Below are 15,355 nucleotides of genomic sequence, written 5' to 3' on the forward strand. Positions count from 1 at the left end.
GGTTTCAGTAGCTTTTGTTATAAATTTGTTGAGTTTCTTAAATATTGGTTTTGGTTTAGCCACTGAAGTAAGTTGTTACTCAAGAGCTTAAGTAGGCTGAACACCCAAATGCAGTTACTAGTAAGAAGGTGACCATCTTTTTTCTTCACCCATTACTTCTCTACATGTACACCAGGGAGCTACAGAGGTTTTCATGGCTCACTGAAGAACTACAAATCCTTTATTGTTTCTGTGCTTTTAACACATACTTAAAAGTGGCTAAGAATACATACAAGACTTAGAAAAATGTAACTTCAGGCTGGTTGGCTGAACCAAAAACTCTTCCTGCCTTATTTATTTTTCCTAACACCTTTCACATCCCTCAAGGCATGTTATGACTTTGAAAACAGGATTATATATGTGCATTGGCTACCCAAGTGCTTAAAAAACTACAGCATGCTAGACATGTTACAACGTATTTGGAAGAAAGGAATTGGGAAAAAATACTTAGCAAACTAAATTGGTAGGAAATGATAAACAGGCAAAATGTCATTCCATATAGGGAGAGTTTGTTTCGAAGAGTTGAGAGTAGGTGGTGGGCTTCATTGCTCTGCCATAGATTTGAACGCAAGGTTTAATATGCAGCCCCTACTGAGGTAATAATATCTGTCAGCTTCACTGATATATTTTATGCATCATTGTGAATTACTTAAGCATTTTCAGATGAAGGGCTAATTACTAACAAAATTCAGTAAGGATGTCTGTGTTAAGTGTAGATGTGTATGTATGTATTTAATGTCTTCGATGTTGGAGTGATTTTTTTACGCTTCTGAGATTCTCTTACGCTTTTTCTGCTTTGCATGATGCAAAATACAGTCTGCATCAATCACATTGCTGTTACATGGCACTTAGCTGGTGTTACAAATCTGAGTCAGACTTGGGCAACTGTGGGAAACAGTTTCCTTAGTTTTGGATGCCTTTCTATTCCTTGCAGCCCATTGATTCCAGCTGGATCTCCTGCTTTCCCTTGGGGCAGTCCAGTTCGTTCCTCATTTTCATGAGGCTTAGCAGTGTTTTGCTGAATTGGTGGGAGACTTTTGGGGTCTTTTTTGTTGGGAAGGAAGGGAGAAGCCTTAGTTTTCTCCAGGTTCAGTGCACTAAAATGGCTCGGCTCATGGCTAGGCTGGTGCCAAAGCCATGCAAAAAAAAATTTGGGAGTATGTGCTGGGAGAATGGAGAGGAGGTGAATCTCTGGCACTTGGCAGTTAGATCAACTTGTTTTGTTCCATTGCCACAGTCAGAATAACTTAAAAATAAGACATAATTGGGTAATTAAGGCTCATGTAATTGAGAAAGGCACCTTTTTGACTGCAACTGGGTCTGCCAAAACTGTGTGGCAATGCTTTTTTGCTCTTCTGTGCAACAGTCCCATTCTGGACCTAATAAATGTTTAAAAGGAATTGATAAGTTTCCATTATTTTCTCCTAGTTTTACAGAAGAGAGTTTTTTCAAGAAGCTTTGTCTGACTTCTCCAACTTCTCATTTATTTAGAAGGATTATACAAAAACGTTTAGGCTGGCACTTCTAATGGGCTAGTAAATTTTTTGGTCGTTTTTTTAAAAGAAATGTGCTGTCAATGCACTCTTACTTTATGAACTTATTCTCCGTGCCAGAGATCCACTCATCAAAATGCTGTCTGCTCCATCCAGCTGTTTGAAATGGTTTTTGTTCTCCTTAGTTCTGATAGAGAAGAACCTGTACAACACTGGTAGCAAAGGTGAATTACCAGAATAAAAGACTGTGATAGCTGGCCCTCTTGCTGCTGTCTCCATAGATGTGTAGTTGCTTTTGTACATGGAAAAGAAAAATTGCAGAAGTCACTCTAATGACATGGATCTGCTACCAGCATATGATTGCTCCTCTGTGTATAACAGCAATAGGCAAACACAGAATCTTTTAATTAAATTCATGTATCTATTAATTTTCTTCTAATATGTTACATACACTGGAATCTGAGTTCCTTAAGACTGCTTGGAAAGCTTACTTTTTTCTTCACATTTCCTAAATAATCTTAGCAATCTAAACATCAGGCAGACTGTTATTTGACATGAATTTTTTGTCATATTCCAGATCTGCCTTGGATTTTGGCAGAATTTATTTCATAAAATCTCCTTCTTATTTCTCTTACTTTTTAAATGGCATCGCATCAAATGTTGTCCAAAATCTGACTCACTGCTGAAATAAGTCTTTAAAAAAGACAGATGGAGAAAGCAAATGTTAAAAATTTTGTCTGAAGTATTGTAGCTCTGCTAATAGTCACTTTTAAATCATAATTGCTGTACAGGGTTCGATTGGTTTTACATTTATTTTTTGTTCTTTGTGTTTTCTTTCTTGTACAAAGCTATTGTTTTGGCTATACTAAAACCATTATGCTCTCAGGCAGTTTTACAGTTGAGAAATATAAAGGGAGGTTCTGTCTTGCAGGAGAATAGACTAACTTTCTTTTTCAAAGATATTGTCTACTAGAATTGTTCCTTTTTTAATTCACTTTTTTCAAACTGTAAGCCTATATAATTGCTTACTGAAATTTGTGGATATCTATAAAGAGATACAAAAATTCTTAAATACAGCATCTCATATATGTATACAGCAGAGTTTCTATTAAATTCACAATACTGTGGGGAAAAATATGATTGAGTTTTTGTGTGTATGTGTGTGTGAAACTGGTAAGGCTTTTGTTCTTGCAATTTGTTTATTAGTTTCTCCAAATCTGTACATAGCTGTCTTCTTCTATTGATTTTTAAAGGGAAGACAGTAGAATTTTTCTTTTAACTGCTCAGATAGTGTTTTCAATCAGGGATATTTCTCAACTGTGATGTCCTTTTCAATTATAAAATAGTATTTGCCTTTTTTAGCTGAGTATTAAATAAATTTTAAAATAGGATCAGCATGACTGAAATAAGATCTTTCTGTCAAGATTAATGTGTGTGCATACAGAAATACTACATTTCTGAGTATGGCAAATAATATGTCAAATCTGAGCCACAAAATAGGAATGTAGATGGATCCTTGCAGTGCATATATTTTATTGCTACTTTACCAGTGATTTTTCTTTCATGCAGATTGACATAAAGACAAATATGTACTTTCCTTTAGATGTTAAACCCACTATCTCACCTATGAGGGATTGTAAAATTATATCCCTTTAAAAGAGAATACATCAATCTACAAAAAATTGCATCTTCAAGACAAGGTCTTTCTTATTTCTCTATTTGTATGTGCATTTAGAAAGAAAGAGAAAGCCACAGGATTTAAGTCAATCTGAAGATTGCATCAAATACTGGGAGTCCTCTAATTTTGCTTTAAAGTTATGTAGTATATTGACATTTTTTCACACTCTTTCAGCATAGACTTAAAGAGGCATTTGTTTGTGAGTATCTGTTCAACAAGTTTTTTTAAGGACTTACATCAAAGGATCTTACCAGAAATTTAAAAGGATGTAGAGGTTTCTATGGCACCATAAACAATATAACAAATAATTTTTTGTAGAAGCAGCTTCTAAAATTGAGTCTTTGGGGTGGGGAGAAATGTTTAATCTGCAGATATAGCTGGTAGTTCTTAATGGTAATTAGTAGCTATTGAAGTAAGAGTTTAGGTAGAACATTAATTAAAGTAATCCCATCCAACCCTTGCAATAATAGGCACTGGCTGCCATCTATCCATGTGGGGTTTTTAATAAGGTTTATCAAACCATCATTAGCTTTCTGCCTAGCCTGTATTTTCAGTGCAGTTTTACATCTTAATACTTGAAACCTTCGTCCATCTGGGTGATTGCCTGAGACTTACCTATCTTCCTGCAGGACTTTGATGTTTATCTCATTGGCTCTGACAGCAGAAGTACAGAGTATTTTTCTGAGTATACCCTAAATCTAGAAACAGCTTTATAACTGTTTGGAAAAAAATACGTTTGAAGGATGAGCATCATTGCCTTGTTAATGTGCTTCCCTCTGTCCATCCCCTCTCCCATCGTTGTCTTTTTGTCGCTCTATTTAGTACTGCTTGGTCATCAGTTGAAAAAGCACCGAAGAGGGAATGAATTTAGGCATGACTTTTTTTGTGTCTTTCAGTTAGATGAAAGGTTTGGACAGCTGTTCATTCTTACAGGTGCTCACAGTGGTGGTGGTGGTGGAGCTCTTGCCATTTCCATCCATTACACAACTTGGGTTGGGGGTAGAATGGGTGCAAACAGTTGGATACTGTCCTTGAAACTTAAAAAGAAAATCTCCTGTATCTCCTGTTTGAAGTTCACATTGGTAAGTGTTCAATGAGCCAAATTTATTTACTGTGGTCTTGTTTGGTTGGGAGTTCAGGTGATATTCATGCAAGGGCTTTGCTGCACCTGGGAGGGAGAATCAATAGTTCATTCCCCTTGGAGTTTGGGATTCAACTGGAATCTCAACTTTGAAAAAACCCCTGAGCTGTTGCAGCCCAAGCATTGACCATCAAGCCTATGTTATTTTCTGAGCTGAAAATATTTTCATCAGTGTTGTTCAGTTCTTTGGTGCTTTTGGTTTCAGAGCAATTTTAAAAGAGGGTACCAGTATATTTAGTATCATAACTCTGTTTTCATTAATTTTATGAGAATGATTTGTTCATTTTATTGGTGTCAGGTTGCCTATGTTCCAGAGAAATGGAGTTAGAAAAGACCTGTTAGTGTCCTGCAGCTCTGTAGATAGGTACAGCATTTTTCATGTTAAAATTACCTTAGCCTCCAAGAAAGTCATATTCCATTGTGACTCAGTTTGTGTCTGCCTACAGGTTTACATGAACACTACTTTAAGCAGATTATAAACAATGTATTACTTTTAACTCAGTATGCTTATCTTTGTTCTGAGTCTGTTGTAAGTCCATATAAATTTTATCTGTATTAAGTGCTTATTAATTTCCATGTTACCAAAACAGGATGGTGTACTGCAGTGTGTTTGTTTGGCTACCTGTAACTGTTGGAAAATGTGGCAAGTGTAGTTTTCTACTGGGTGATGAATTTTTGTCATAGTTAACGGATCCTCAAAAGAAAATCGGTTTCAAAAGAAATACTTGATAGGAATTGAAAATTTTTGTTTCTCCCCCAAACAGTATTCAGGGTGGCTGAAAACAGTATTCAGCCACCCTGAATACTGTTTTTCTTTTAATTGACTTTTTTTTCCAGTTGTAAGTTAAAACTTGTATGTTCTTGGCAGTTATAGTCAAATCTAAATATTCAGATTTTGTAACTTTCTTTAGTTTTCTGTTTTGACAGACCTTTTTTCTTTTTCTGTGTGTTTGTGTAATAATGCTTTCATTCTGAGTTGAAAACATCCTGGTTAAAAACCACTTTTAATAATTTCCACCATACTTTAGTGTACTGTATTTTATTTAAAACAAAACAAAACAACAAAACATCCTAAACTAACCCTCAGGAGTTTTCACATCTCCATATCAGACACTGAAATATTCATCCCTATAACTAAAAATTTCAACTTCTAAGAAAAAAGTGGTTTTCACATTTCTTTTATTTTGAAATGTCACAGACATCAGTTTTATATTTCTCCCTCTGTCCTGCACTTTGCTGAGCTCTGAAGATCCTATTAATCTTCAGCCTTACTCTCCCCTTTCTTAAGCATTTTTGAAAGCTCTTGCTTTTTTGAATTGGGAATTCTGTCTCAGTTTGCCAACTTCCCTCAGCATGGTCGGGTGGGGAGAGATAATGGCAGGGGGGAGATGCTCTGCCTACGGCTCAGAAGATTTCTCTCCCATTAGCTGTGCTGACTTCTTTTTCCTTGTCTAAGGTAGGGCGGGCTTTGATGGATCTTTTAATATGAGTATCATCTTCCACCACAGAGCATGGGAATGGATTAGCCTAGAGGGTATGAGAGTCGTTCTCGAAGATAGTACTTTAAGGAGGACATCACTGACAATTCTGCTTCATATCTACTTTTCTTGTGTTTTGCCAGCACTGTTTTGTGTATGTATGGGAGCTTTGAAACAGTTTTCTACTGTTAGATGTTAGAATAACTAAGGATTATTGTAGTGTTTGATTCATTTCCTCTTCATCTTATATTTTCAGGTGGCATACAGTTTGCTTATATGGAGAACAATTAGGGAGATATTTAACTGAATTTGGGTTTTTTCCTGAGTCAGAGAGGGTTCTTTCAGTATTTTGATGTCTATAGTCCTGAAATAAGTTCTTAGTAATTAACTACAAAAAAATAAAGAAGATAGTAGGATACTAGTTGGATGTGCTCAGTTGAAAGTTACACTGGAATGTGTAGTTCTCAGGCAAAAAAAAAAAAAACAGTAGTAAAAAGATGAACTTCTGTGATAAACTTTAGGGCAAAGTTTAACCTGTAAACAGTTTTCTGGCATCTGCCATGTGAAGCATGTGGAGGTACTGTAGGAGATGGTGATGTGGTGCTGGAAGTCTTAAGGAAAGAAATGGCTTTGTTGTTTTCCCTAACAATTCACTAGTGTCCTAAAAAGTATTTCTTTTTGCCAATAAAGTACAAATTCAACCACTTAAAGCATAAACAGTGTGTGTTTCTAATAAGGATTATTATGGATTGCTGCTCTTGCAGCAATGGTCTTCCTCTTGGTCGGAAAGAGACTGTCAGTGACTTTTGAGCTTCAGTAATTAATCAACCAGTACCCTTGTTTCTAAGCAGCTATTTTGAATATATGCCTGAAGATAATCCTCCCTCCTGGTGCTTTTGGTTTATTGATGGAAATGCTGTAGAACCTAGTGAAGTCTCCCAAATCTTCTGCATCGATGATAGCATTAGCACTGAAAGGGTAAAACGAATGAGAGCAGGAAAAACACAGTACAAACAGAAGAGAATCCTGGTATTATAAAGTAAATCTAAAGAGACCATGTCTAGAGAGATCTGCAGAGTGAAAACAGAGCACAGAAAGACTGAGAAGAAAAACTCCCTTTAAGTTGGTGGAAGGCACCATCTCTGCCACTTCCCTGAGTTGTTCTGAGCTGTGGGGAGGCTGCAGCTGACTGGGAGCAGGATGAGGGGTGGGAGTGAAGGTGCCCACTCCTCCTCACCTGAGAAGTTGCCTGTGTACAGGCAGGGTCTCTTAGGCAGCCTGAGTAAAGCTGGTTCTCTGCCTTTGCTTTTGCAAATCCTGCTGTGCCAAGGCGGTGCTCATTATATGCCATCGTGGTGAACAACTCGACTTGGACTGAAAATTGCTAATGCAATTTCTTCATCACTTCCTCCTCCATTGAATTCCCTGAAGTGTGAACCTCTCCTGTGGCCTGGTGGTGTTGTGTGGTTCATGTGTTGCTCCATCACATTGTACAGAGAGGGGACACCTGTGTCCTACACAGTGTTCAGTAATTTATGTGACTTGGGTTTGGTTTTTTCATAAAAGAAAATTTCAAGGCATGGTGAATTGCTAGTTGAAATCAGCCCCATGACCTCTTTTTGCATGCTCATCTGCAGTTCTTTGGGGGTTTTATTTGGTTTGTTGTTTTGTTTAGGTCCAAGTTGTTCAAATATAATCTCTTTCCCCTTCGACAAGCCTGTCTGAAAGCACTTTTTTGTTAATATTACTGAAGTGTTTTACTACAGCAGTGGCAGTGATTACAAGACTACTATGTTTTGGCTAACAAATGCAATAAATGTGATGAAAATCCCCCTGTGTTTTACATTTCACTGCATAACATGTTTATATAACATGTTAAACACTTCTGTTTGAAGAACAGCTTTTCACAAAGGTAAAATGTATTTTCCATGGCACTTTTTTAGAAATACTGTGGGAAAGAATAATTCCTGCTCCCTTTTCACTCCCCACATGTCTTAAGTCTACATTTCCCAGTGTTTTAAAAATACACATTTTCTTTTTTTCCCGCCACGCTTAGAAGTATAATTTTTCAGCGTGTCTTTGAGTTTTATGAGGTGAGAGACTGTTACCTGGAGGACTTGGTTTTCCTGGTGCTGGGGACCTGGCAGAGGTGCTGGGCTGGAGCAGGCAGGTCCCTGCCTGAGCGTGCCGTTGCACAGGCGCTAATTTGGCTTTTTGTATTCTGGTCCTGTCTGTTTGTGGTATTTAATGCTCTAACATCTCTCTGGTTGGGTGAACCCATATGTCATTCAAATGGGAACCTGTGCCTTGCCATTGGCCTGACAGCCGCTCAGCCGTGGAGCACAATGATAAAATTATGAAAACTGTGTCTCTGCTCATTGGACCCGTGGAATTTACAAGCATTTCTCTTCTATGTGCCTAAATGCTATGTTGCCGTGCCTTGGCTAACACAGCTGATTTTTCTGGATTATAAGCCTTGTCAATAGTGTGAAACCTCACTTGTGTCTTTTTTTTCCTCTACCGTGTTGGGGATTTTTTTCTCTTCCTTTATTTGTAGATATGTGCTCCTCACAGACAAAATCAAAAGTCAGCTGCTTGGTTTGATGGTTGCAAAAATAAATGTTTTGTTTATATCTTTAAAATAAAAGCAGAGATTTTTACCATAAGCAACATGTTGCTGCTGTTTGGTTCTGTCAATATATTTAACAGTCAATATAAGAAATGTTATTTATATGCAGATTGTGTTTACTTCAGCATTATTTATAAAGCAGTACCGTGTGATGGTAGTCATGTCTGTAAAGTCATGTTTTTCTTCATGTCTCCCTTTTTATGGTATGGTGCACATTACAGATACATAAATGTTATTTGACATAAGGGAATAAAACTATTTTCAGCTCATGAAATAACCCTGTTAGTATAAACTTGAAAAGCTCTTTCTGTAAATCACTGCTGCTGAACTGATAGCACATTTCTGCTGTAGTGTCACCTTTCTCTTTTGTGTGTGGTTGAAATGTCATGGTAATAATCAATTCATCTTACAAAAGTCAGTGAAATACACTTGCTCATACTTGGTCACGAAACCAAACCCTGCAATTCTAATGTATTAGTAAGATACAATTTTGCTAAAACAGCCTTGGCTTCCATTTCTGTGTGTCTTTATTTACCTTGTTACTGATGATATTTAGAAACTCAAGACAAACTTCCCAGTAATTAAAATTATCAAGTTTGTCCTGCACTCTTATAATTATGAGAGAATTTACTGCACTTTGTGCACATGAGGGCTGAATTTGCTATTGAACAAAGAGTGTTGAATATCTAATGCAGTTTATATGTACTGAAATATCAGAGAAGGAGTCATTGCTAGGCAAATGATTGCTTGTTTCTCTGGTGGTGAATTTGGTAGTGCATCTGTGTGTGATTTTTTTTCCCCCTTTTTTTTACTAACTGAATTAGCTTAACAGCAGGAAAAATGTAGTGGAGGTTGAAACTGGTTTTGGTTTTGTGTTTGGTTTTTTAATAGTAGTATAGTCTTTTGCTTTAGACAAAACTAGAAAAAGATTACTAAGAATGGCAGCAGGAAGAGTTGATTCCTGATTAGTTTTCCAGTTAATCACAACTTTCTTTTATCACATATGTGATAGGAACCTTTCCTGACTACCATCATGGGATGGAACATTGTGGAGATCCTTTTAATCAGACATATTGAAGAGCTTTTTCTGGGCTCTCTGCTCTTCTCCTTGGGCTTGCTGGTAACAGGAAAATTTTAAAACTGAAATCTTTATTTCCTGCTTCCCAGCAAAAATATGTGCTGCTTTGTGAAATGTAGGAAAAGCCATATTCCTTGCCCCAAGGAATTTGGGGTGTAAATCCCTCAGCTCAATAGATTGATGTGTGCGTCACTGGTTGCCTTGGTGGCATTGGCCCTGTTAAGCTCAGTGGCACTACTCTTACAATTAAAATTTTAAATTGCATAGTAGTTTGTAGAGTTGGAACCTGAATCACACATAATGGAAATAAATAGGATGGGGTTAGGAAAGATGTATAGAAGAGGCTCAAGATTCTGCTGAGTTTGTAGTGTTTCTTTGGAAATGTGAGCATTTCAGCTGGGACTAACTTCATGATTTTATTTATAGTATCAAATTAAATAAATTATAAGACCCATAGAGCAAGTACTTTGAATTCGGGTATTCCATGAATTGAGCCATAATATGCTTTGTAGGGCTGTGCAAAGCACTGCACTTCATTGTGTGTCTGCCCTGTTCATGTCCTGAATTTCTTTCCTAGTCCTTTTACATTACTGCACTTGAGAGAATTTTCACTTGCTAGTTGGAACAGAAGCTGAAAGGGATCTTTAGGAAAGCACAGTTGAGCAGACATAATAAATTTTGAAAGGCATAAAAACCTACCTCCCAATTGAGGGAGGTAAAGATTTACAATACATCATAGAAATACTTTTTTTCTGAGAGAGCAAAAATCTTCCGACTTGGCAAAGCTTTTCTTGCTGAAAGGCAATGGAAAAGCCACTTGCAGTGTAACAAGTTGTTTTCTTTTTGACTTGAAGATGAAATAATAATTTTTTCAGATCAGTTAGAGGCAACAGAGGAGGCAATGTTTTTTAAGAGCAGTCTAGGTTTTTGTTTCTGATGCACAGAATGGTTACACTGGTTGCTAATTATTTGATTACATGCCTTTTCTTCTGCAGAGATGTTGAGATACACTGCACTGAAGCAGCTTATGTTTCCTCAAGGGAGCAGATCCTCAATGAAGTGCTGCCCAGAAAGAAGAACAAACACTAGTGAAGCAAACTAACATTTAGTTAAAGATAGCATTTATTAGCGTATGCCTTATGGTGTGATGTTGTAGCTGGTTTTTTTAAGGGTTCTCAGTTGACAGTTTCCCTTAAAAGAAAATAAGGCAACACTCCCCAAACCCCGTCACTAACCCAAAATGTGAAAAAAATATTTTCTAAAACTCCCAAATATTAGGCTAAATGGGATATATATCTTCAAGTTTGAAGACAGATTTTCTCTTAGATTGATAATTTAATGACATTCACCATGTATCGAAGCTGTTGAGAGAATTGGATTATAAAGATTTGTAGATAGTTTTTAACAACATAGGCTATTAATTTATTTTACCTTTCTAACATTCCTGTTACTTTGAAATGTTTCTTTTTAAAGAGCTGTTATATTTTGTCATAAAGCATTCCTGCTTTCACTGCAAAAGGATATTTATTACTGCTTCTCTTCTAGGTGAAATATGATGACATCATCTTTTCTCATCTATTTTAAATGTAGTAAAAGGGATGGTTCTCAAGCACACTGCTATATGTGAAGAGCAGAAGAAAACAGGTGGACATCAGAAGTGTTTTGTAATGGGGTCCTACCCATAAGAGACTTCCCTTTCTGTAATTTAGTATAGAAATTTACTTGTCTGAGTGCAAATCACTAATTTAAAATTTTTAATCCTAAAGTAAGAGTTGATAATACATATTTATAGACCTTTGAAGGTATTTGTGGCTGCTCTATTTGTGTGGGTTTTTTGGCTGTCCTTACCATTTTGAATGTTGGTCTTCGTTTAGAATCACAAATGTTTTACAGCTTCTTTAGCATACTAAATTTCTTCAGACATTCAGATCTCAGTGAGTAAATAGCAATACATGGCATAGTTCTTTTATCTATTTCCTGTAAAATAAATTTTAAAAAAATTGATAATTTGAAGTAAGGGGATTTAGTTTAGTTTTGTCTCAACATGCAAGAAAAGCTGAGTAGAAGCTGAAGGATTAGATCGAAAAAGCACCACTGATTTCATTTTTTTAAAATTTACTTATTATTTGCCTTTAATTGGCAGTGCTCCTGTTCTTCTCCCATTCCTATTCCCTGCTCAACCCCTACCCCGCAATTTCTGTGCTGAACATTTAAACCAGAGGTCAGTTTGGGTCCATGTGTTGTTTAAAATATGCTGCAAGTGACCTGCTAAATGGAACAACAGAATCAGCATAAAATGCAGAGACCATACTAGGGCCTGGGAGAAGGAAAGTGCACAAAGGTTATCAATAAATACTCAAATCAAAGTGAGCTTACTCTATAGATGTATTTTTTCACAGTGAACTAGCAGTGTTTTTTAGCTTCAGTCCTCTTCTCATCACAGAGTAATAATCCCAGTTCGTGCTGTTCCTGTTTTCTCCTTTTCTTTCTTCTAACTCCCATAGCACAGCTTTTTCAATCCAGCATTCACTGCACATGTTCCAGTCATGAGGTTACAAAGCTGACATTGCAGTCTCAGCAGAGGTTATCTCTTTAAAATTCCCTAAAATTCCCCTTTGGCACATCCAGTTTGGCAGCTGGGTTTCTGTAGGAAACTGATGGAGCCACCCCCTCCCCTTATGTCCTTTATAAAAATAGAAATCTATTAAACCTCTGGCCAGAAGGGCAGATGGGTAAGTACTCCCTCCAAAGCAGACAGTGCTGCTTCCTAAGCTTTTCTCCCTAGTTTTATACTATAAAAAAAAAAAAATTATATACTTCAGAGCCAATTAAGTAATGAAAATACTTGGTTTTAAAATTAAAAGCCTGTTCTCCAGGACGTGTGAACTCTGTGCTCTGGAAGGTATATACAGCTTCTGAGAAATATTGACCTATTGTTTGAAATATTTTCAATAGTTATGCAACTACAAAATCAGAAGCTTAGTTTAATCATAGAAGCTCTTGCCTGGGCAACACTGTAGCCCCTAAAGTACAACTGGTACTCAGAAGCTTTGCCAAGCCAAACAGGAGGTTAAAATACCTAACTACCAATATAGATAAGTGATCATTGCCCTAATAATATTCAAGAACTAATCTAAATGGGCATTACCCACTTGCAATTTCATGCTAAGAATGTCCCTGAAGTGCATTATATATTTTTGCTTCCTGTAAGGAAGGGAGAGAGAATTGTCTGTATGTCCCCCTCCCTGTATCACTACTTTCCTTTGGATGTCACTTTAGGTGAGAGAAGCAATGAACTATTTTCTTCTTAAAGTGGATTAAATTTTATGGCAAAATTTGAGTGTCTTGAGTTTGAGGAGATGTGAAAGCCAGTGTCCTCCCTGGAAAGTCAAGGAGAGGCTTCTTTTGTACCTTCACTTGGTAGTGCAGCAGCTTTCTCATTGCACCTCTCCCTTAGCAGGGCCCTGCATGGAGAGCTGGAAGTTGTTATTTTGCACATGGGGTGCCTTTTTGGAAAGTGAGAATTACGGATTTGTATTCATGAGATGAGTAGAGCCATGGAAAATGAAACGCAAACAATCTGCAGTTCCAACAGCAGCCAAAGCCAACCCAGCTGGTACCTGCAGTGCCACTTCCCTCTTGTCACTGCCGGGTTCGTCTGGCCATGCTGAACTGTTTGGGTGTGCTGAGGCAGCAGAAGGCTGCCCATTGTCTTCCTGCTATTTGAGTGTGCAGAACCCTTGGAGATTCAGGGAGAACTCACGGGGTGGGTGAAGAAGTGGGACTTCTGTGGCAGCAGACAGATCACCTTGCAGCTGTAGACCATGGTGCTTTCGCCTCTGGAGCATTATCCTAAATGTGATCAACCCACACTGTGCCTTTCACGGTGCCTGCTGTCAGGAGAACTCTTCTTTCCACAGCTCCTCAGCCTGCAGAGGTGGGCACTGTGAGACATACAATGCCCATACAGTGCATTGGATGAGTAGCTTGGCAGCATTTCTGCATGGTGTGTTTTTTCTAGAACAGCTTTGAATGGCAACTTCCTGAAAATGTGTGGTTTTTCCATCACCCTTGGAAGAACTTGGCATTCTGTTGGCCCCACTGAAGAACCACTACAGCTGGAATTTTGTCTCACTCTGCCTGGTACCTGTGATCACTCTTTGAGCTCACTATAGGCTCATCTTATCTTTTTGCTGATGGTCAACAGTGACTGCATGCCCCTGGCACCTGATGCTAAATCCCACATGAGTTGCACAGAGCATTGCATTTTCTCAGTGTAAGTTACTGTGTCTTGGTTTTACTGAGGAATCACAAAGATTCAGGGACAGCTGTAGTCCTCTGCTCTAGAAAACCATTGCTAACATGGCCTCACTACTTAACCATCTTTGGGTCAGCCTGAAGCACTTTTATTAGTATGTTTTTAATGTAATGAGTTAACGACCTTCTTCTTACACTGTTTTTACCACTCCTGATTTCCTCACTTATTATTTATTAAGAACTTGGTATGTGTTTGTCATGTGAAATAAGTTTGTCTTCTTCTCTTGTGTTTGCTGAGACATCCTCCCACTTTCCCCCTGCCACGAACACCACCAGTGTTTCTCATAAGCTATAACATGAAGGATGTGGCAAGTTTATCACCAGTCTGTGTGAAAGAGTGTAATGCATTCTGTGAGCACCTGTAACCCATTTCAGTGCAAAGTCAGATGGGTTAACATAGACTTCCCTTTTTCACCACATGTGCAGAGAAATTTATTTATGTAACAAAAAACTGTTGACAGTCACCTCCTGCACTCCCTTTTTGAACAAGCTGCTTCTTAAAAGCATTTTGTAAGTAATACTACAAAGTATTTTGTAAGACGTGAGAAGGCAGAGGATGAATGTTCACCAAGCGTGTGTGTGGAGCTGCAGTTGACTTGGGGCTGCAGTGAGCAAGGTGTAGGGTCCTCACTCGTCTGTTGCAAACATTCTTGATCACCTTTCCTTAATCACCTTTTCAAACAATCCAGAGGCTGGGCCTTTGGTGCTTACCTGGGACATATTGCACAAAAGCAAAACAAGGTGTCCAGTTTCCTACTTGTCTCGTAGTTGTGGCAAAATGCACTGCACCAGATAGGTCCCACCATTCTTTACAGCCAGAGTATCCTGGAGAAAAAAGCCCAAAGCTGATTGCTTTCTTTGTTTTTAGCTGAAAGATTTCTCCATAATGCAGCTGTCTTGTCAAAAGACACTCCTCAAGACTTTACAGTTTGGAGGTATTGAATGTTCCTGATGGATCCTTTAAAGTGTTTCAAAGTGCATAATTGGGGCACTTGAGCATAAAACTACAATTATACACTTGTGTGTTAATTTTGTGTACAGATAGATATTACTTCAGTCTGGACATAAATGAGAAGGAAGCATTTTCTTGTGAGTGTAAGAATCTGTTTTGTGAATCTGTTTAAACAAAATTGGTTCAGGATAATAGCCCAAAACAACCAGGCTTGGGGGAAGGGGGGCTTGAGCTTTCCAGAAAGGAAGGAGCCATGCATGGATATACTGGAGAAGCTTGGATGCTTTGAAAGAGTAGTAGGTATTATGAACATTAGCAGATGAAACACAGTATTTGAGTTTAATTTAGTTGCAATATTAATTTTAAAAAAATCTAGTAGTTTTGTAGAATGACTGTATGAATTTGGTGGTTGATTCTTCATAGGTTTTTAAGTTTGCTATTTTCAATTAAGCAAAACAGGTAATTTTTTGATAAGTGATGTTAGGACTTTAAAGGTTCTTGTTTGTTTTTCTGTTCCATTTTAAGTATAATGTTACATGAACTGGATTAA

General features: G+C 37.7%; 1 protein-coding gene across 3 annotated transcripts in view; it reads left to right on the plus strand.

The window, feature by feature from the left end:
* The window catches only part of ARID1B (AT-rich interaction domain 1B), a 324,913-nt gene that overhangs the window by 54,062 nt on the left and 255,496 nt on the right, over nt 1-15,355 (plus strand). The gene's annotated exons all lie outside the window — the stretch shown is intronic.

This window comes from Melospiza melodia, chromosome 3 (assembly GCF_035770615.1).
Source record: "Melospiza melodia melodia isolate bMelMel2 chromosome 3, bMelMel2.pri, whole genome shotgun sequence".
Classification (NCBI taxonomy): domain Eukaryota; kingdom Metazoa; phylum Chordata; class Aves; order Passeriformes; family Passerellidae; genus Melospiza; species Melospiza melodia.